This window comes from Sminthopsis crassicaudata, chromosome X (genome assembly GCF_048593235.1).
Source record: "Sminthopsis crassicaudata isolate SCR6 chromosome X, ASM4859323v1, whole genome shotgun sequence".
NCBI classification, from domain to species: Eukaryota; Metazoa; Chordata; class Mammalia; order Dasyuromorphia; family Dasyuridae; genus Sminthopsis; species Sminthopsis crassicaudata.
The window spans coordinates 72,126,784-72,149,088 of record NC_133623.1 but is presented as its reverse complement, the minus strand read 5'-3'; positions in this window follow the sequence as shown (position 1 = coordinate 72,149,088).

The following is a 22,305-nucleotide window of genomic DNA, read 5'->3' as shown; positions in this document are numbered from 1 at the left end:
AAATTCTGCACTTTTTTCATCTCATATAACTTCCAAAAGACTGCTGGGGGTGCTGAGGTGTATTTTGAGTTGTGGGGTTCTTCCTGTTGTCCCCCCTACACCTAGCATCAGCTTTGACCCTGAAGACTCAGTGAGTACCGCTGTCTTTTCCTGTTAGGCCAGAAAACCAGCTCATTTTGGGGAGTCAGGTTATAGACATTCCCTAATAGACATTCTAGGCACTGCACCACCTAGCAGCACCCCTCCACCCCACCCACCGTTCAGCAGAAACCCTCAAGAGACCCCAGGCTTGCCTGGAAACCAGAGCTCCATCAAGAAGAGAGGGACCACAGCAAACACCTCTCCCCGTCCTCTCCCGTGGCACATCCTGGGTGGACTGCACCCTCTGGCCAGCGGTTCTATTCTAGTACTCCAAAACTGGAAGAGGAGAGGGGCAGAGGTTCAGTGGTATGGAGAGAGCCAGACAACCAGAGAAAAATGGAGGGACACACCCACTCACAGGGACAGAGAAAGGAGAGAAAAGGAGGGAGAGTGGGGAGAGATACAGAGACAGAGAGAGACAAAGAGAAGCACAAAGAGACAGGAAGAGACAAAGAAAGAAAATCAGAGAGGCGAGGAGAGACAAAAGGAGGATGAAGAAGAAAGAGGCAGAGAAACAAAGATAGTTGGAAAGAGGGAGAAGTAAGGAGAGAAAAGCAAGGAGAGACAAGAGAGAGACATAAAGAGCTGGATCTAGAGAGAAGGAAAAAGAAACAAAGGCCAAAAAAAGCAGAGAGAACTGGAGAGGGGTGGGCAGAGAAAGAGGGGGATGAGGGGAAGAAAGAGCAGTGCAGTGTGGGAGTCAGTTCCTGGTGAAGCCCCAGGAGGAGGCTGCCTCCCATCATGTTTTTCAAAGCTGCCCTAGAAGAGTGGGGTGATATTTTTCTATAACATCACAGTGACACAGGATCCAGGAAGAGACTGCCTGGAAGGCCACTGGGCTGAGCTGGAGGAACTCTGCCAGGGCAGTCATGGGCCTCCTCTTCTAGCTGAGCTTCTCCTTGGAGAGCCGGGAGGATCATACTTGTCCGGGTTTCCTGGACACTTGACTTTGGCCATCCAAAGGGACAGCTCGGAACAATCATTCAATCTGTCACCAAGTGCCCATAGAGCCCAAGCAACCCCAACCTCACCTTGGATTCTGAGGAACCAGAGACAGGATGGAGGTGGCACAAGGTAAAAAGCCTGAAATTTGAAACCAGTACCTCTGTGTGACCCTGTGCAAGTCATTCTTCTTCCCGGGGCCTCAATTTTCTTTTCTGTAGTCAGATTAGGTGATAGGTCCTCTGGAAACATAGTTGGTCACTGCATTAACTGAGTGCTTGTTTTTCAAAAGCAATTTTCTTTACGCTGTTGTTGTCTTTGAATACATTGTTTTCCTAGCCTTGATCACCTTAACCTATTTCACTTCATATTCCAGAGTTCCCTTTCATCATTTCCTATGGTGCAATGATGTTCCATTACATTCATATACAACATTTGTTCACCATTCCTTAATTATTTAAGAGGTAATCTAAGATATCCCATAGATGATAGTTCTTTTCTCTCCCTTCCCCTTCCCTTCTCTTTTTCCTTCTCCCTTTCCTTCTCTTCCCTTTCCTTCCTTTTCCCTTCCCCTCTTTCCATTTCCTTCCCCTTTCTCTTCTCATCTTCCCTTCCCCTTCTCTTTCTTTACTTTCCCTTCCTTTCCTACTCTTTCCCTTTTCCCTTCTTTTCCTTTCCCTTTTTTCCCTTTCCTTCTCTTCCCTTTCCCCTTCCCATTTCCCTTCCCTTCCTCCTTCCCTCCCCTCCTCTTCCTCTTTCTCTCCCCTTCCCTTTTCTCCCTTTCAACCATCCCTTCAGGACCAGGAAGCATACTTTTAATCGATTATACCTTCCCTGGTATTATCCTCCCTCTTCCCTTCCCTATATCCTCTTTTGTTTCTCTGTTGGCTTTGATGTATTCCAATGCCATATTTGTGTGTTTGCATTCAACTTTCCCTTTAAATGAGAGTGTAGTTCATCCCATGCCTCTGTTGAGGTACCACTCTGACGGAGGAGCCGGGCCTGTGACTCGGGAAGCAATGCTGTATGTGCAATAGAAGGGTGAGAGGTGGCATCTCGCTGTAGGTTGGGATGAGCAGGGAGGAGGCCTGGAAATATGGGTAGATTTTGGGGATGAGGAGGAAGGGCATTGTAGTTGGGGACATCATGAGTATAAGTAGAGAGATGGAGCCTAGAGAATTGTAGAGGTAAAAATGGCAAGATTTGGCCGCTGATTACACAGATATGGGATGAGGTAGAGGTTGAGGTCAAGTATAACACTGAAATTATGAACCTGGGGAGATTGGAAAGATAGAAAATGGTGCAAGAATTGGAAAATGAGTAGATGCCCATCAATTGTGGAATGGCTGAATAAGTTATGGTGTATGAAAATAAGGGAATATTATTGTTCTATAAAAAAATGATGAACAAGCTGATTTTAGAAAGTCTGGGAGAGATTTCTCAGTGGTCCTCAAACTTCTAGGGGGGCAGTTCAGTGTCCCTCAGACTGTTGGAGGCCGGACTATAGTAAAAACAAAAGCTCACACTCTGTCTCCGCCCCTCAGCCCATTTGCCATAACCCGGCGGGCTGCATCTGGCCCGCTGGCTGTAGTTTGAGAACCCCTGATTTACATGAACCAATGCTGAGCAAACAACAGAAGGAGCAATACATTGTCCACAGTAACAGGAAGATTATGAGATGAGCAATTATGAAAGACTTGGTTCTGCTCAGCGATTCAGTGATCCAAGGTTATCTTCATAAACTTTGGATGGAAAGCGCCATCTGCATAGAGAAACATGGAGACTGAATGTAAACCAACAATGCTGTCTCTACTTTTTTCTTTTTCTTCTGTTTTTTTTTTCTCTCTCATGGTTTTTCCCTTTTGTTCTGATTTTTGTCTCACAACATGATTCATAAGGAAATGAATGTAGATGTATAATCAGAAAAAAAAACTAAAAAAAAAAAAAAAGAAAATGATGCAAGAGCCTCTTGGAAGAAGAGAAGTTTGGGGATAAAAGATAATGAGTCATATTTTGGACATTTTGAGTTTGAGTCAGTTGGTCATGCTGTATTGATGATTGGGGGAGACATTGAGAGTAGATATAGAGATCTGTGAATCATCTGCATAGCGACGATAATTAAACCCAGGAGAGCTGAAGAATTCACCCAGAGAAAGTATAGAAAGCTAAAAGGGCCTAGGACACAGAATTGGGTGAAGTGATATGGAGGATGAGCCAGCAGAGGAGCTAGCAGACTGCTCAGATAGGGAGCAGGAGAATGAAGAGAAAGAGTGCCACCAAAAGACAGAAGAGAGAGAATAGCCAGGAGGAAAGGGTAGCTGACAGTGTCATTGCAGAAGAGAAGTGGAAAAAGCAAGAACCAAGAAAAGACTACCAGGTTTGGCAATGAGGAGATTCTCAGTAGCATTGGAGAGAGCAGTTTCCCTTGAGTGATGAGGGGGGAAGACAGATTGCAAAGGAGTGCGGAGTGAGGGAGAGGAGAAGGGGAGGCGTTGGAGAAGTTTGGTCCCAAAGAGACATGCAGAATGATAGCTCAGCAGAATGGGAGGGTCTAATGAAGAGTTTTCAAGGACGGGGGAGAAGGTAGGAGAAGAGAATTCAGAGACAGAGGGGGAGACAGGGAGAGGATGATTGAGGGGACAATCTATTGGAGATGATGAGGGGATAGATTCAAGGGTACATGTGGAGGGGTTGACTTTGGCAAGGAGAAGGTTACTTTTTACCATATTCTGGAAGAGAGAAGGAGAAGTGGGGGAAATGAGGGTCTAGGTGAATGGCTTCTTTTAGTTCCATGGAAGGGCATGTGAGCAGCAGAGGAGGCAATGCTGTGAGTAATCCGGGGCCAAAGTTTGGCAATGGAGGGGTGAACAATAGGTCAAGTGGGTAAGGGATTTGAGAGCAGGAACTGTGTGGGTTAACTACAGGGTAGAGATTGGGGAGGGAGAAAAGGGAAATAGGAAAGTCTTATCAGACCACGATGATGTGGTGGTTAGTTTGACTAAATTGCTTGGGGTTTTGTGTGTGTGTGTGTGTGTGTGTGTGTGTGTGTGTGTGTGTGTGTGTGTGTGTGCTTTATACTTTGTTAAAAAAGGCATGGCTTGCTGGGCAGGGAAGAGGAAAGATATATTTGGAAATTAAATTTATGTAAAAACAAAAGATACTAATCCATTTTTTAAAAACGTGCCTGGTGGACACACTAACTGTCGATATGCAGCCATTTCAAAAACCAATTTGGAATTGTACAAGGAAAGTTACTAAATTAGTTCAGATTCCTTGATCCAGGTTTTCCATCATCAGGACCTTGAGTCCCAAAGAAGTTACTGACAGCAAGGGAAGACTCACATAACCAAAAAAGTTTATAGCAGCACTGTGATAACAAAAAGCTGGAAACGGAACGCAGGCCGAGTGTGTAGGGAATGCCGAAGAAAAGATGGTACTGGGATGTTATGGAATATTACTGTGCTGTCAGGAATGAGGAATCTGAAAAATAGGGGAGAGTTTGCAAGACTGAAGGTAGAATTCAAGAGTCATATAGACAAGGACCATGACCACCTAATGTGGAGCCAACGTGGAGAAGCCACCAATCTCTGGTCAATTACAAGTTGTCCATGTTAGTACCAAAGGAGGCATCTGGGATGTGGGAGTTGATTCTGTACTAAACAGCAGAGTGTCTTCTTCCTGGTGCGGTGAATCCTTCCCATTAACACTCGCTGATCAAACTCTTTTTTCAGATAATGTAGTTTATAAAAGATTTGCTAGGGTGCTTGTCAGGAAGTATCGACGTATCCAAAGGAGGAGTATCGTTACACTGAAACGAAGAGAAAAAAATCAAAATGGGCCATGGGTGGGATGGGTGAGGGGCTTGGCTGGTAAGAAGATGAGTAGTGTGAGATCAGAGCGGGAAGGCGGAAGGGTGGCCTTAGGAGGGGATGGGATGCCTTTCCCTCCAAGCAAAGGCTGTCTGCTGTAGGACAGAGGCCTTGATTTGCATTTTTGAGTCCCAGAGATCCTTCCTGTAGATGACTATAAAGGTCCCAGAGGCAGGAGAGTGAGGGCTGGAGGAAAGGCCTAAAGAGACCAGGAGGTTCCAATCCCAGTGCAGGGAAGATGATGATTGCCATTTACAGACACATAGAGAAGGAGCAGGTTGAGAAGGGAGGGGAAGGACTTCCTTCTGGGAAGCATGGCATCCAGCTAGAGATAGAGAATAAATAGTGGGACCCTTGTATCTGGGGCCTTCTGTCTTTTGTCTCCACAGGGATCACTAAAGAGTGTCTTGTTTAGCCGTTCTCCAGGGCTCTTTCCCATTGACACCAGTTGTAGTCATTGAAGGAGGCCCAGGCATCCTGTGGGAATCTGACATAAGGAGAGAGATCAATCGATAAACATTTATTAAGCTCCTACTATGTACCGGGAACTATGCTAAGCACCAGGGATATAAAAAGAGGCAAAGGATGGTCCCTGCTCTCAAGGAGGTTACAATTTAAGAATCTGTAACCAGCAGAGCAGGGCCACCCTTCCCAGAGCCAGCCCCATGGGAAGTCACACACTGACTCAGTTCACTTTGGAGATTCTTTTAGCGTCAGTATTAGGGCCCTTCAGAGGGCAAGAAGTCCCCCCTCTTTCCAGTCATTCCGTGTTGGCACCCCACACTCCAGGCTCTTACTCTCCAGCCTGGCACCCATTCTCTACTTCATTCGTAATTTTTGTCTCCTATGAACTTTGGGCCATTTCCAAAAATGAGTTCTGCCCACAGAGCATCAAAATCTGTTGCCCATCAAAGGCATTCATAAGAACCCATCTGCAGTGGAGGCCACTGGGAGTAGGAGGGAAAACTGGGTCAGAGGTTGAGGATAGGTCCCAATGGAACTTTGAACATATCCAAGCCAGTGCCCTCTCCAAGAGACAGACAACTTTTATTTCAGCTCTGCTGGGTACTCAATGTCTGCTTCTGAAGAAGTGCCTTCTTTTTATCCCTTTTTGGGCCTTGGTTTCCCCATCTATAAAATAAGAGGGTGAGCCTAGAGGACCCATTTTATGAGGCTGTCATTTCAAGTTTCCATCATCCCTGACAGAGAAGGGGGCCTGAACTCCCAAGGAGACAGGAGGTCCTTAACAAAGGAATCTGCAGACGAGGGGACTGCAGATTCAAGAGCCCAGACGTTGCCTCTCCAAGCAAAGGAACTTGGGGATCACGGTGGGAAGGCTATTGTGGGAAAGTCGCGGTCCACTCGAGGAATTCGGCTTCGCCCCCACAGAACAGGGAAATTAGAACACCCATGGGGCGGGAACATTGGCCAGTGAGCAGCAACTAGAAGTTCTGAGGCGGAGCAGTGCATCATGGGTTGGAGTCTTTTGGAAAGGTTTCCTAGCTGAGGCAGAATCTGACAGACAGGCAGGGCTAGTTAGGAAGAGTTCCTGTCTTCCAGGAACCAAGACAGGGGTGATTCATGCAGGAGGGAAGGACAGGACAGTCTGAGGAGGGCAAGCTTGGAGAGATGGGATTGGCACCTTGGGCCAGATTGGGCAAAGCCTTGAGTGCCAGGCTAAGGCATTTATCTTTGGCCTTTGACACGCAGTGCATGTGTACATCTGGGCTGGTCATATAATTTTAATATTCTAGGTAACGAAATATGAGAAGGTGGCCATCTGTACTGGTGGAGAAAATGACCTCACCTGGGAGTTCCCTGTAACAGTGAAATCACAAGTGTAGCTCCCAGCCCTATCGGGGAGAGACAGTGGCGATGTGCTGTAGTGAAATGAATGTTGGACTTGGACCTGAGTTCGAATTGTGATTCTGCCTCTTCCTGGCTGTGTGGTCTTGGGCAAGCTGTGGCCCTTTCTCTATTCTATCTGTAAGATGAGGGTGGGTGAGAGACTGCCATATGAGCCCCTTCCAGCTCTGTGGAGTGAAATGGAGCCAAATGGCTTCGGTGGGCCCCCGCCCCATCGGACTATGTTCCAGCACTAGACCTCCATTCCCTCCCTACCCCACCTAGTTCCTGCCTAAGGTATTTTGACAGCTGGAGGGCCGAGGTTAGAGATGGTGGAAAGAAAACCTTGGCCTCCCTCCCACTCTCTGCCCCTCACTCCCCCGTCAGTCTCACTCTCCACAGAGAGAAGACAAGGCCTGGGGGAGGGGCTTGCCAAGGCTGCCTGACTGTTTGCTTTGGATGATTCCTCTGCATTCTTTCTCATCTTGTGGCCAGGCCTCCAGATATGGCACTTCCTGTTTGCGAAGGGTCAGGGGTCAGCCTCTGCAGAGCCCAGACCCCCTGGGAATGTTCTGGCCATCTCTTCTATTTACAGAAACTTTCCCAACCAAGCCTGCCTTTTCTTCCACAGCCATTCCAGGACCACTCAAAGGCCATTCTCTCTCTCTCTCTCTCTCTCTCTCTCTCTCTCTCTCTCTCTCTCTCTCTCTCTCTCTCTCTCTCTCTCTCTCTCTCTCTCCCCCCCCCTTGTTCTTTCTCCTCTCTCTTATCTGTCTATTTTTGCTGTCTGTCTCTATCTCTCTGTCTCCTTCTCCCCCTTTCTGTTTCTCCTCCCCTCCCTCCTTCCTGTCTGTTTTTTCCTAGCTGTATGTCTGTGTCTGTCTGTGTCTCTCTTCCCCCTTCTTTCTGTTTCTCCTTTGCTCTCTCCTGTCTGTCTGCCTGTTTCGGTCTCTTTCTGTCTGTCTGTCTCCCCCTCTCTTCTCTGATTATCTCATCTGTCTCTATCTCTCTCTCCTCCTCTTTTCTCTTTCTCCTTCCCTTTCTCCAATGTGTGGTGTGTGTATCTATGTTTTTTTTTCTGTCTCTCTGACTGAGTCTCTGTCTCTATCTGCCTCTCTATCCCCCTTTGTTTCTCCCTCTCTCCCTCCTTTTCTGTCCTCCTTGTCCGTATCATAAAGTTGTATGGATCCCTTTTCTTTTTATTTCATTACCGTCCCTTCCCACCATCTGCCCCCCTCTAGTCTCAAATGAACCTTCCCTTATACAAATATAGTTAGTTAAGCAACAGAAAAGTGGTTGCCTTGTCTGAAATGTATACATCATTCTGGGCTAGCACCTCTCTGCTGCTTCCCCATCAATCCTCGGAGTTTGCTGTTCGACACTGTACAGACAGGAGTTAGGACAGCTTTTGTCATTGTCATCCTTGGATTTTGGGGTCATTATATAGATGTTCTCTCTGTGTCAGTCCTGATAAGTCTTTCCAGCACTCTCTGAATCCTTCATAGTCATCATTTCTTAGGGCATATTACTGCATCATGCATGACAAATGTATTTGGCCACTGAGCAAATCATGAGCAATCCATGAGTACCCACTATTTCCCGTTCTTTGCAATTATGAAAAAGTGCTGATACAAGCATTCGGAACTTTTGCTTCTGTTTTTGGCCCCATCTACACACTTAGTACTCATATTACTGTGTCCAGGGGCATGTGAAGCTTAGGAACTTGGGGAGTGAAATTCCAAATCATTTTCTAAAATGGCCATACCCATTAGTAGCTTTACCAACAGTGCATTAATGTCCAAAAGTCAGTTATCCAGAATCCTTTTCATCTTTACAATGGTCAGGCCCAGTTCTCTTATGTGACTAAACCCTTTAGAGTGGGAGTAGGGAACCTTTTTCCTGCCAAGGGCCATTTGGAGATTTATAACCTCATTCATGAGCCATACAAAATGATCGACTTGTGGAACTCAAGCAGTGGGAGCTTATTGTATCTACCTTTCAGCTCATCACTGCCTGTGGTGGCCTTAGCAAATGAGTTTGAGGGCCTTCCATGGCCATGGGCTGGACATTCCCCATCTCTGCTCTAGAGGCACACGTGTACAACATACACATACATACAATCGTATGTACATTTATACACACAATACACAGATATGTAAACCTGCACACACGTTTGTGTATCTAATACTTGTGTAATACAACATGTACATACACACCCAAATAATACAAAATACATATACATACAGAATATACTTTCAAAACACATCAACATGTACACACAAACACCACACATATACACACAATTCATAACACATATACACAATATAATATACACACATGCCTATGCATATATATAACATTTACATGTAAACTAATATAATAATATACAAATATATATAAATACCTATATACCCAAATTCTTATACATGCATATACATGTATACTAACATACACAATTTATCCATATATACACAATTTTTGACACAATACACAATAAATACGTTCACATACACACAAAATATATCATGATACAAATGTATATGTGCATACATAAACACACATATACACACTTACATATCATAACACACACAAACACACACTATACCTGTGCTCACACATTTGCATATATATTAATTATGTAATACAATATACATAGACACACAGTTCACATACATGCAATTATATACACATGCACGCATAAATAATACAAAATACATATACATATACAATATACTTCCAAACAGGTCATATCAAGCACACACATGTAAAGTCATCTACACACAAGCAACAGCTATACATACACACAATGCACACATGCAAATGCACACAATATACACATATATACATGCATATATCCAACATACATCTACACATAAACGAATACAATAATATCCAATATAAACAATGCATACATATACACAAAACTTGTATACCCACAATATATAAACATATACATATATAAAAATATATGCATGCATATGTAAATATGTATATATACACACAAGCATGCCCATATATACAAACACTCATATACAGCCATACACACACCAAATACACACACACACAAACACCTATGTATCCATACAAATACCTATACACTCATATACAACACCCATATACCCATATACACACATACTCATATATACAATTTACACATGTAAACACACATTTATTGACACACATACACAATAAATACATGTATACACTCATATACATAACACACAAACGTATTTACACAATACATGTACACATATATACATGTGTGTGAATCCACGTAATCCATAATACACTATATACATGCAGACAGACATATCAACATGGGCCCATACACAATACAATTGCCCAACATAAACATACATGTATCCTGACACAAAACACACACAATACACAAGATATACATATACACATAAACATGCATAGCTACTTGTAAATACATACACACATTTGTGCATATGCACATACACAAAATATACAGCATATTCTTCCACACAATGCAATCCATATACTTAATACTCATACAATACTCAATTTATAATACCACACACATACACAACTGTATATAAACACATGATACATATACAATATCCACATATATCCACATATATATGCTATATACACTCATACACATAAACAAATACATACATACTTATATAAATATGGACCTAAACCACATACACACATAGACGCCCACGTACCAAAATGCAGACATAATAAACACGTACACATAGTTACCTATGTACAGGCAATATGTAATGCTTATACACGCGTACTACTGAGACAGACAGAGGTTAAGTGACTTGCCTAAAGTCAAATAGCTAGTATCTGAAAGTTCAGATTTGCACTGAGCTCCTCCCGTAACTTCAAGCCCAACACTCTATCCACCATGACACTCTTTGGTAACTAGGGCTCTCAAGAGAATGTTGGGGGCTCTTTCCCTAGTGTCCCAAGTTTGTTTTGTAAGGGAGTCCAAGTCCTCGGAGCAGTATCATAAAGCTGGAGGCTGTACTAATCCTTGGTGAAAGAGAGACTGTCCTTTGCTACTCCAAGTTTGTTTACCTTCTGGGGCAGGTCCTTGCCCTTAGAGTATGACTACATAAACCTGGAGCCCTATTTGTGTCTCTGGGGTGAAAGCGGAATTCATTAGAACGTCAGCAATTCCAAAAAGCTTTTCCTTCACCAGGCTAGTCCAAACTCCCAGCACAGGCCCTTAAGTCTGTTTGCTGGGTTTCTGAGGCAACCAAGGAATTAATCAGAATGTTGGGGTCTGTTTCCCTAGCAACACTGACTGATTTTCCTTTCCTAAGAGAATCCAGGCCCTCAGGGTCTTACCTTAAGATTGAGACTTTGATTTCTCTCTTGGATGACCAAGAGACTCCCTAGAATGTGGGAACTTTGCCAATCACAAATAGGCTTCCCTTTCTGAAAGATTCTAAGCACTTAGGGTAGTGCCATAAGTTGGGAGGCCTCTAGGCTTCTCTGGGGGTGCTCAATGGAGTGATGAGAAACTATTTTTCTATGAATTTCAAGTTAGTTTTCCTTTCTGGGGGAGTCCAAGATGACTTCCACAGAGTGTCAGAAAGTTGGAGGCTTGTATTTGTCCCCAGGTGGGAAATGGAAGTCCCAGGAATGCATGGGATTGCCTTGCTCACAACCTACATTCATTCCCCTGCCTGAGGGGAACCCCAAAACAGGGTGGCATGATGGAATATAGAGGAGTGGAGGGCCTTGGCCGGGAAGGTGGGATTCCTTGGAGAATTGTCTCACTTTTTGGTGTACTGATGTTAATTCTTTCCCTGTTTTCTGCATTTTCTATGAAGTATCCTCTCACTGATTTTATATCTATATCTATATCTATATCTATATCTATATCTATATCTATATCTATATCTATATCTATCTATCTATCTATATCTATCTATATATGTATAGATAGATATAGATATAAATATAAATATAGATATAGATAGATATAGATATAGATAGATAGATATAGATATAGATAGATAGATAGATATCGATAGATAGATAGATATAGATTTTATATATATCTATATATCTATATTGTTACCTTGAAGGTTTCCACAGCATCTGAGGACCTGCTTCCTTACATTGTGGAGACCTAACCACAAATTATATTTTTGCTCTATTCAGAGATTTCCTAGAGACACCATTGGATGAGGACGGTAGAGTATATAATGGTAGTGGTGGAACTCAGAATGTTAAGGGTTCCTGGGCCACAGGTTACTAACTGTTTTGGAGTTCTTCAATTCAATTCCATAAGCAATTATTAAACACCTATTATGTGCTAGGCACTGGGGCTACCAGGACAAATTTGAAAATAATCCCTGGCTTCAAGGAGCTTACATTCTATTCTATACATATCTATCATCTATATATGCATAAATCATAACAGAAAATATATCAAGTAAATGCTTCCATTTTTGGTGGCTAGAAGTGATGATGACTGAGTGAACGAGATCCCTTGTGCTTGGAGACATAGGTTCAGAAGCAAAAGAATTCGCTAACCCGAAGTCTGCGGCAAAAATTTTTCACTGAGGCTTTCCCTTAGTGGGCATATTTTCTTAATGGAGAAAATTTTTTGCAAAGAAGGACTGGCAAAGACCCACTTTATGAGCAAATCTGGGGCAGTCTGAATTGATCATCAGACTAGGATTTCTCCATTGAATGAAAATTGAAGGTTGTAGAATTTCCTGAATGAGGATGTGACTTCCCAAAAGATCAACCGGAATTGATTTGCCCTTGAATAATGCTGGGAGGATGGGCCTTCCCCTAGACTCCTTGGAGCCTGGGAGACCCTGATCTCTCTTCTTTTGCAGATCAAAGGGGCCATGGTTTCAGTGATTATTACAGAGTTCACCCGAGTCATTTTCAGCGATTATTTTACACAATTTTTACAGAGTTCACCTGCGGCACAAGTACTAACCTGGGTGAATCAGAAAGTAGGCAGTATCACTTCGGGCTGAGCTTTGAATGGATCATCTTTGTGGTTGCTGTCTTCCAGTCATTTCTCTCCTCAACAACCAAGGGGCCAAGAAGCATGAGTCCCCTCAACAATCCATGTGCCCGGCCTCTTCTGACCCTCCTGACATAGGCTCCTACTTGTCCATTTTTCAGAAATGTCCCAGCTGCTTATCTTGTCCAGTGATATTTTGGGGGACTTTGGGGCTTCTGTCTACTACAATGAACTCATGGCTCCTGCTTGTTGATTTGTTAAAGCAAGTCCCCTGTGACTGACCGGCTCAGCGACTGGCCCCTTTATACAGCCATATTGTCTCAGATCTATTTCCAGAAGAAGCACTTCTCTGATAGAATGAAAACTTACTCTTGAAGGCGCGGATTGTTGCCTTTTTTGTTTGTGTTTTGTTTGGGGATTCATTTCACTGAAAATATTTTATTGGTCAACTACAAATAATCCCGATGATTTGGGAGTGGTGGCCTGGTTGGGAAGGAGAGTTGCGGAACTCAAACTTTGACTTCTGGAAAGCTTAATAATATTGTTAATGGCTTTTCTGTGTCGTGTGAGGGTTTGGATTATGACCGTAATGTTAGCACGATATATATATATATATATATATATATATATATATATATATCTATAATGCAAAAGTGACAAGGGGAGAGACCAGGGGAGACCCCAAACTCTTTCTCTTTCTCTGACTTTGGGAATGAGCCATGAGGTAAGGCACTTGAAGCTCGTTGAAGGAGAAAATCTCCTTGAACCCTGCCACTGGAAAGACCGTGCCCGAGCACAAACAGCTGTAATCTAGGTGGGGCTAGCCTAGTGCCTAGTTGGAGATACCAATCCCATTGAACTGGAGAAACAACCATTCAATTCTAAGATTTTCTATTCAATTCCAGGTGGGGCTAGCTAGCTCAAGCTGAAACCCAGCTTGTAGATAAAAAGAGCCCACGTGGAACTCTACCCACTAGCCCCCACTAACCCCCTTTGGCTTGTAGCCAAAGCTTCTATCATAAAAGAGCCAATCTAAAGCCCTCTCTTTACAGAGGAGCTAAAATGCCGAGGAAACTCTCTTCCTTCCTGGCATAGCAAACTCTGTCTGCTGGAATATTCTCTTCTGGTGCTACCATCTCTTTATCTCCCTCACCTATTTCTCTAATGAGACTTTATGCCTCTTTGTCAGGATTTCTCTAAACTTTACTTCCCTGCCGGGACCTTGCCACTAAGAGATCTTTCTGTTCATGCATAGCAAAGGCTGACGTCCCCATGCCAATAGTAAACCTCTTTTATCAATCTAGGTTTTCAGGTTTGTAAATTCCTTTATGAAGAACCGTCAGAAGGGGGATTCCCCAAACACCCTACCCATGTGCTGAATCCCAAGGGGTGTAGGGAAGCATAACCTCTCCATTTGGTTCCCTGAACCCCAAACTTGCCACTAGATCTCATCATTTAACTCCCTGACCACCAGGAACCCTAACCTCGTCATTTGGTTCCCTGACAACCCTAAATCTAGACCTCATCAATAGTGTGACCCCGTGATCTTTGCAGGCTGGGGGGGGGAGGATCTGGATTGGAAAAATCCTAAATCTCCCTCCTACTTGATTCTCATGGGGAAACTCCCATGATAATCTTCACCAAAATTCATTTGGCATAATTTGGCATAATTACCGTCCATTGTGGATCAGTCCCTCAATTCATCTGGACATGGCTCCCTAGTCCTTGGTCATAAAAACCTAAATATAATCAAGGCTCTGTACCCAAACCTTTGCTAATTCCTATCAGGAACTGGCCCTCCAAGTGGCTTCTCAGTGTAAATAAACCCATTTTGGGGGGTGAGATGCCCTAACAGTGATGGGGGTCCCCAGGCCTGTGCCACAGGTTTTGCACAGTCCCAGTCTTCAAGCAAGCTTGGCAGAAAATGGGTTTATTTTCACTGAGAAGTGTCAGTGGCTAGTTCCACATTAGGAAGTTAGCAAAGGTTGGCATAGTCTTGATTTTATTTGGCTTTCTATGACCCGGGACTAGGGAGCCAATGGAGGGGCTAATTTCCAGGTCAACAATGGGTGGTGATTATGTCCCAGGCCAAGATCTCCAAATGAATTGAACCTGAGGATTATTGTGGGAGTTTCCTCTGGGAACCAGGTAGGAGGATGGGGATGCCCCAGAGGCCGGGAGGGGTTGAGACTCAGGCCCACCCTCCACAAAGATCAGGGAGACACAGAGTCCTATTACATCAATATTAAATATGTATATATATATATATATATATATATATATATATATATATATATATATATATATATTTTTTTTTTTTTTTTTTTTTTGAGGCTGGGGTTAAGTGACTTGCCCAGGGTCACACAACTAGGAAGTGTTAAGTGTCTGAGACCAGATTTGAACTCGGGTCCTCCTGAACTCAAGGCTGGTGCTCTATCCACTGCACCACCTAGCTGCCCTGCATTATATATATATATATATATATATATATATATATATATATATATATATATATATATATATATATATAATACCTACTATATGCTAGACACTGTGCTAAGTGCCTTATGTTGTCTCATTTGATCCTCACAACAACTCTAGAAGGTAGATGCTGTTATTATGCCCATTTTGCATATGAGGAAACTGAGGCAAAACTATTGCCTTTTTTCTCCTTGCTCCTAGCACAGTGCCTGTAGAGTAGGTGTTTAATCACTACTTGCTGACCGACTTATTAACTGAAGCGGTAAGTGGAGGCCTGGTGAGAGTGATGGGCAGAGCGGCCCTTGTCACTGGAAAGTCACTGATTTCCTTAGATCTTCTGGAGCAGAGAGTTTCATCCTGGCCCCTTCCTAGTACAAAGCTGTGACTTCCACCCTGAAGATTTCCTCAGGCACCTTTGTGGACCAGCTTTCTAAGTTATCCTTGGCACCATTAGCCTGATGGTCTCCCTACTTTTTCTGGGCGAGGAGGCCCATTTTCAAAGGGGAGGACAGAAGAGGGAGTTGGGCTGGCCACCTGAGTTACAAGGACATCATGGAAACAGACTATTAGCTCCCTTAGAGATCCTGTAGCCCAACCCTTCATTTCTCCCGAGGAAAAAGCAGGGCCCAGAGAAGGATTTGAATCCTCGTCCTCCCTTCTTTGTTCCTTACTTTTGGACAGGGCCCCAGAAGAAATTCTTCTCCTGGGTGATTGGGTGGAGGGGCTGGATCCGGGAAGAGTAGGGAGGGGGAAGGAGGTGGGGGAAAGGGTACCAGAGAGGCCACTGGAGCAGGGATGGGGAGTGTGGGGCTGGACATGGCAGGGGGTGTGATGGGGGGGAGGGGATTCTTTCCTGTTTGGGAGGGGCTGGGAAGGTACCTCTCTCTTAGGGGGGGTGGGGAGGGCTGCCCTTTAGATGTACCGTCCTTGTTTTCCCTTCTCTCAAATGAACAAGTTGGGCCCAGAGAGTTGCTCCATTAAGTAGCCGTGGAGGCTGGGCAGTAAGAGCAGGGGACAGCTGCTCACCTTTAATCTGAGGGTGGGGGTGGGCACTGGGGGACTCTCTGAGCCCGTGTTCTGGGGGGAGCTGGCCATGTCGCCTTCTGTGGCCGGAGCAGGCTAGATAAGCTGGGTGGAAGATGGAGGAATTTCAGACAAAGGCAGTTTGGCCCGGGAGGTGTTCCCCGAGTGAACTTGGAACTGGAATTATGCTCCAGATTTCTTCCTGTTCCTAGGACAAAGGAAGGAAGACAGCTAGCCCCTGGCGGGGAGAGGGGGACAGGAGGAGAGGGAAAGGAGGGAAGAGGGGAGGGGGCACAGATGGTTGGGGCAGCAGCAAGCCTTAGGCTTCTGAAGGCTAGGCCCGGCCCCTTCCCCTCCATGCAGCCTTCTGCTCCCATGTCTCCCCCCCAGCCCCAGAGCTGGGCATTCCAGAGCTAACCACAACACACACACACACACACACACACACACACACACACACACACACACAATTCCTCCATTTGTGGTTTAGAAGCACTGGGGCCTGACTCAGGGAACACAGGAGGGGCCGAGGTGGAATGACAGGCATGGCCAACTTTTACCCAGGAGCCCATTTCTCCAGGACTACCTGACATGGACCCCGGCTTCAGAGGAGGCGATGGATGCTTCTGCAAGCTCTTCTGGTTGCTTCTCCCCCACTTCCTCCAAGGCAAGAGAGTCCCTTAAACTGAGGGAAGCCCATATAACACCTTTTGGATGCAGCTCTCAGGCCCTCTGGGTTTTAGTTTGTTCTGTTCCAAGAAGACCTCAATTCAAATCTGGCCTCAGACATTTAATAGCTGTGTCACCCTGGGCAAGTCACTTTACAGCTGTCTGCTTCGGTTTCCTCATCTGTAAAATGTTGATAAGAATAGTTATGGTGAAGATTATATGAGATAATAATTGTGGAAGCACACAATAGTGCCTGGCACACAGTAGGCACTCTATAAATGCTTATACAGTTCTCTTTTCCTTCTGTCACAAAAAGGAGGTGTTGGATTTTTATATCCTTCCCTTCCAGCTTGAAATTCTATGCTCGGGAGAAGTTTGCTCATTCCTGTTTCTCAAGCTAGGAACAGTGCTAGGCACTGAGGGTACAAAAGGAGAAAACAGGCCCTGGACTGAAGCACCTCATAGTCTATTGGTAAATAGATAAGTGGACACAAAATATATACAAACAGCAGGATTCCCGGAGGACACTTCCTCTAAGGAAGGGAAGGACGCTACAAAGTAACAAGGAAGAGGAGTGCATTCCAGGCTGGCCATATCACCCAAGCAGAGAGGATGCTGGGTAGAGGAAACCAGAAGTAGGCCAGCTTGTCTATAGCACAGGAAGCAGAGAAATGTGCAGTCCTTCTAGAGAGGGTCGGCTGGGGACGGGTCGTGATGGCTTGAAATGGAACTTCTCGAGGAAGAGAGTGACATGGTGCGAGCCTTTAGGAAAATCACATTGTCTGTATGGAGGACGCCTTGGCGAGGAGGGAAATAACACAGAAAGGCTAATGAGGGGGTTATGGGAGTGGGAAGGGGAGAACAGATGGGAGAGATGGAGGGGGAGAAAGGAGGACAAGAGGGAAGAGCCACTCTTGATATTCCCCTGGATCTGCAATTATAACCTTCTTGCCCATATGGTCCACCAAGATCGCTACAGGGAGACTGGAAAGGCAAGCTAGGAGATGCTGCAGTAAACAGATTGCTGGACTTAGAATCAGAAAGACTTTTCTTCCTGAGTTCAAATCCAGCCTCAGCTGTGTGACCCTGGGCAAATCATTTTACCCTGTTTGCCTTGGTTTCCCCATCTGTAAAATGAGCCGGAGGAGAAAAATGGCAAGCTACTGCAGTATCTTGATCAAGAAAACCCCAAACAGGGTCACAAAGAGTCGGGCACAACTGAAATAACTGAGCTGGGAGGCTATTTAGCATGTCGCAGGGCCTTCTTAATTTCTCCTGCCGTCTCCAGGTTGCCGATGGAACATGTGGGCCGTCCTCATTGCCACCATGTGAACAGCCCGTCTTTTTCTTGTGTATATAACGTTCATGGAATCCTTCATCTCTGCTCTCGGAAGTCCTTCACTGGTGCTACATCCCCTTCGTGTCCTGCTCCTCTCCTTTGCCTGCTGTGTGATACTCACTTTCAGTACTGCAGGGACCATTGTGACCCACATCTCACAATCAGACAATACCAGCAGTAGAACATGGGTTTTGTAAGGACGGCCCTTTGTTCCAGAAAACGTTATTAAAGGAGACTCCAAGTTTCCTGAAGACAATGTTGCCCGCTTTCCTTCCTCCCTTCCCCATTTAGTTATAGGTCCCACACGCGGTTCATTGTCCACTGTCCTAGATACCCTGATGGACAGGTTTTGTGGGCTGCCCATCCACCTGCACGTTATAATCTGAGTAACAGACATTTTTCATCTCCTTGGTCCTTCCTATGTGAATGGCTCACCAAATCCCTGGGAGAGGCTACAGTTTTATCGGGAAGATCCGCAATATTCCAGGGCTCGCTGGAAGCAGCATGCCGTCACGACAAACAAGAGCGTCCGGGAATCCTTGGACTGCACACTGGATCTCTTTCATCATGAGGACAAATACCTTTAGTCACGCTTATAATCCTCGTTAGGTGCCTGCCTGAGATTTATGATCAGCAGGTCATCAATCAGGTCGTCTTTGTTGGAAGATTCACTCTAAGTCATTTTATCAATTCCCTCCTCAGAGTGTGCCTAACTAGCTGTCACTCCCAAAGTCCTGTGGGATTCCAAATGACCCCTTTTCTTCTCTCTAGGCCAGGCCGTCTTCCTCACTGCCAGGCCAATGACATGTCTCCCTTTTGAACACTCCAACTATCACTGTTTGTTCACTTGCAGGGGGCAGCCCCCAAGACCAGCTTTGTTTTTTGCTCCTTGGGTCTCCTTGACGGAGGCCCAGCTTCCTCTAGCTCTCACGTCCTGTTTTCTTCTTCTCCATTACTTAACAATCCATAGCCCCTGAAGTAAGTACAGCTGGAGCACTCCAGGGCTGTGTGACACTTGGGCCTGGTTGGGAGCATCAATGCACAGGAGGCCGCAGAGCCTGGGCCCCCGTGTTCCACATCACGACGATTATATCTGATGAGAAGGGTTCTCATGTGTCATCTTTTCCGACCTCCTGACTTTCCAGAGGAAGAAACTGAGGCCCAGAGAGGTTCATGGCTCCTTGCCATGTAGCCATGGCAGGGGTTCTGCTAGCTGCCTCTGCCCAGTGCCATCCTGGATGGGGGGAGAGCTTCCTCTCCAAAATACTTCATGGTGGCAGCCTGGGAGTCATCAGTCCTGGGTTCAAGGACAGTGGATTATATATTAACTCAGTGGATGATCTGGGCCTCCTTGTACGGCCTCTTGTTCTTAAGAAAAAAGAAGGAGCTAAATTAGCTTGGTCAAGCAGAAGACATTAAGGTTCCACCAGGCCTTGGCACTGAGCTGGGTACCAGGAGTACAGAGAAAAAATGACGGCCCCTGCTGAGATTTCAGGTCAATACCGGGAAAAAGCACAGGGGAATGTGAGCCCATAAATGGGACCAGGAGGCAGTGAGGGGAGCTTAGGAGAGGGGGTTCTCGGTCACGCATTTGTTGGGGTGTGGTAGCCTCTGAAGTCCCTGGGAGTCTATAAGAGTTGTATCCTGACCTTAGAACTGAAAGATCTTTCAGAGATCAACTACTCTGCTCCCTTCATTTGACAGAAGAGGAAACTGAGGCAAACAGAGTGAAATGACTAGCCTAAGGTCACATACAGGATCCTAGACCTAGAACTGGAAGGGACTCACAAGGCCAGCAAGTCTAATTCCCCCGATCCTCATTGGAGAGAGGAAGAAACTTAGGCCCAGGGAGGAAATGACTTGTCCAAGGTCATACAGATAATCAACATCTGAGGTCAGCTTTGAATCCAGGTCCTCTTTCAATGGTGCTTTACCAAAAGGAGAACAATTTCAGTCTGTAACCTTCAAGTGAGGTAGGCACTGCACTTAGCACTTTGTCTGATGGTGAGGGTTCTCAGCCAGCACCCTCCCTTGTCTGAATGAGGCCTTGAGTGCCAGAGCATGGGGACTTATACATATACCCATAATGACCAAGAGCAGGACCCAAAGGGGAGAAAAGTTCCTGGAGCTTCCCAGGGCAGAAGGCAGGAAGGGGAAGTTGGAGGTATATCCTAAAGGTTCCCTCATGTGCTGGGGCCACAAGAAGCTGGGGATTCCCAGTTCCTGGAACATCTCCACCCCAGAATTTGGATCATTTTATCTGGTAGCGGGGAGTCAACAAGGAAAGGCAGCACAGGTGGCTAGGATATAGGGAGCTTCTGGCACACCACAATTTACCTAGTCCCCGAAAAGTTGGTGGCAAGAAGATTTTGTTTTTGTTTTTGTTTTTGTTTTTGTTTTTTGTTGCTGAGGCAGTTAGAGTTAAGTGACTTGCTTAGGGTCACACAACTAGGAAGGGTTAAGTGTCTGAGATCACATTTGAATCCAGGGTTTCCTGACTCCAAGCCTAGAGCTTTATGTACTGCGCTTTACAGAGGACGAAACTGAGGCCCAGCTAGGGCAGGTCTCGGGCTTGTCTCAGATCTTTTTCCATTTGGCTCAGTTGCTCCTACCATTTTGGAACTACAAGGAGAGGTCAGCAGTGTGAACTATTCGATTCTTTTTCCTCCTTGGGAATTTGGTACTTCCTGCTTAGGGAAGAGGGGACCGCAATGTGGTGAAAGAACGGCGAGATTGGGAATGGGAGTCAGTGGGGAACCGTTCAATTAACCAGTCAGAAAGGTGGCCTGGTATGTGGGCTAGAGGCCTGGGCCCAGAAAAAGCTGGGGTCAAATGTCTCCTCGGTCACTCAGGAGCGGTGTGAGCTTAAATTTTGTTTCCTCCTCTGTAGAATGAGGAGGCTGACGGCTTCTCAGAGCCATTCTGGTTCGAAGTCTAGGAGCAATCCATTGATCGACAGGTTTTTAGTAAATGCTCCCTGGGTCTAGGTATCAACACCATCCCCTCACTATGCAGAGACAAAAGAGCAACAATGTCTGCCCTTCAACAGTTTTCATTTTGTTGGGGGAAACGATGGATTCGTGCACAGGAAGAAGAGAAAACATAAGGGTGTTTTGTGGAGAGCACAGGAATTATATTTTATTTAAGCCCGAGTTTTCTACTGCAGAGGGGAGGATGCCCTCGGACCATTTTTTTTTTTTTCCGGTAGCAGTGTGCGGACAGTGCAGCCTGGCTCGGCCACCTACATGCGCTTCATTTCCCATCACTATATCTTTTCCCTGTCTGTACCCTCTCCCTGGAATCTGCTCCGCTCCATTTTGTTTCAAATGCCATTTTCTACATGAGCCTCCCAGTTGCTGATACCCCTGCTACAAAGGAACCTGTATGGGGTTTGCAAGTATTTCTATATGTACATTTTGGATAAAACAGAGACTTTCTGCTTTGTGTCTTCACATCCTCATTTAGCACAGTGTCTGGTGCATAGTGAGTGCTTGATAAGTGTTTGACTGATCCCCTGGTTCCCTTTCCTCTTTCCTTCTTGTTCCTCTTCCCTCTCCTCCTCCCTCCCTCTTCTCTCTTTTCCTTTTCTCCTTCCCTCTCTTTTGTCTCCACTCCTTTCCCTTTCTCCTCCCTCTTGTCTCCCCTCTTTACCCCCTCCCCTCCCCTTTCTCTTCCCCTTCCCTCCTCCTCCCCTTCCCTTTCCCATTTGGAAATTGAGAGATTATATGAGAGGAGCCTTCAAGTCCCTTCTAGATTTAGAACTAAGAGCAGGCTGTGGTGACACAGGGACACATCCAATTCATTGGGACTAATTAGGGGAAGCAGCTAATGGAGAAGAGAGCTGGCCTTGAAGGCCAGAACTTGGACTCCTGACTCGCCATGGCTGTGGGACCCCAGCAAGTCGCTTGGCTTTTCAGTGGCCCAGGCCACTTTCTGAGGGCAGCGGTTGAACTATTTGGCCCTGCCTGGCTAAAGGGAACTCCCCCTCTCAGGGAAGTCAAAGCCCCACTCCCCATCCCTCC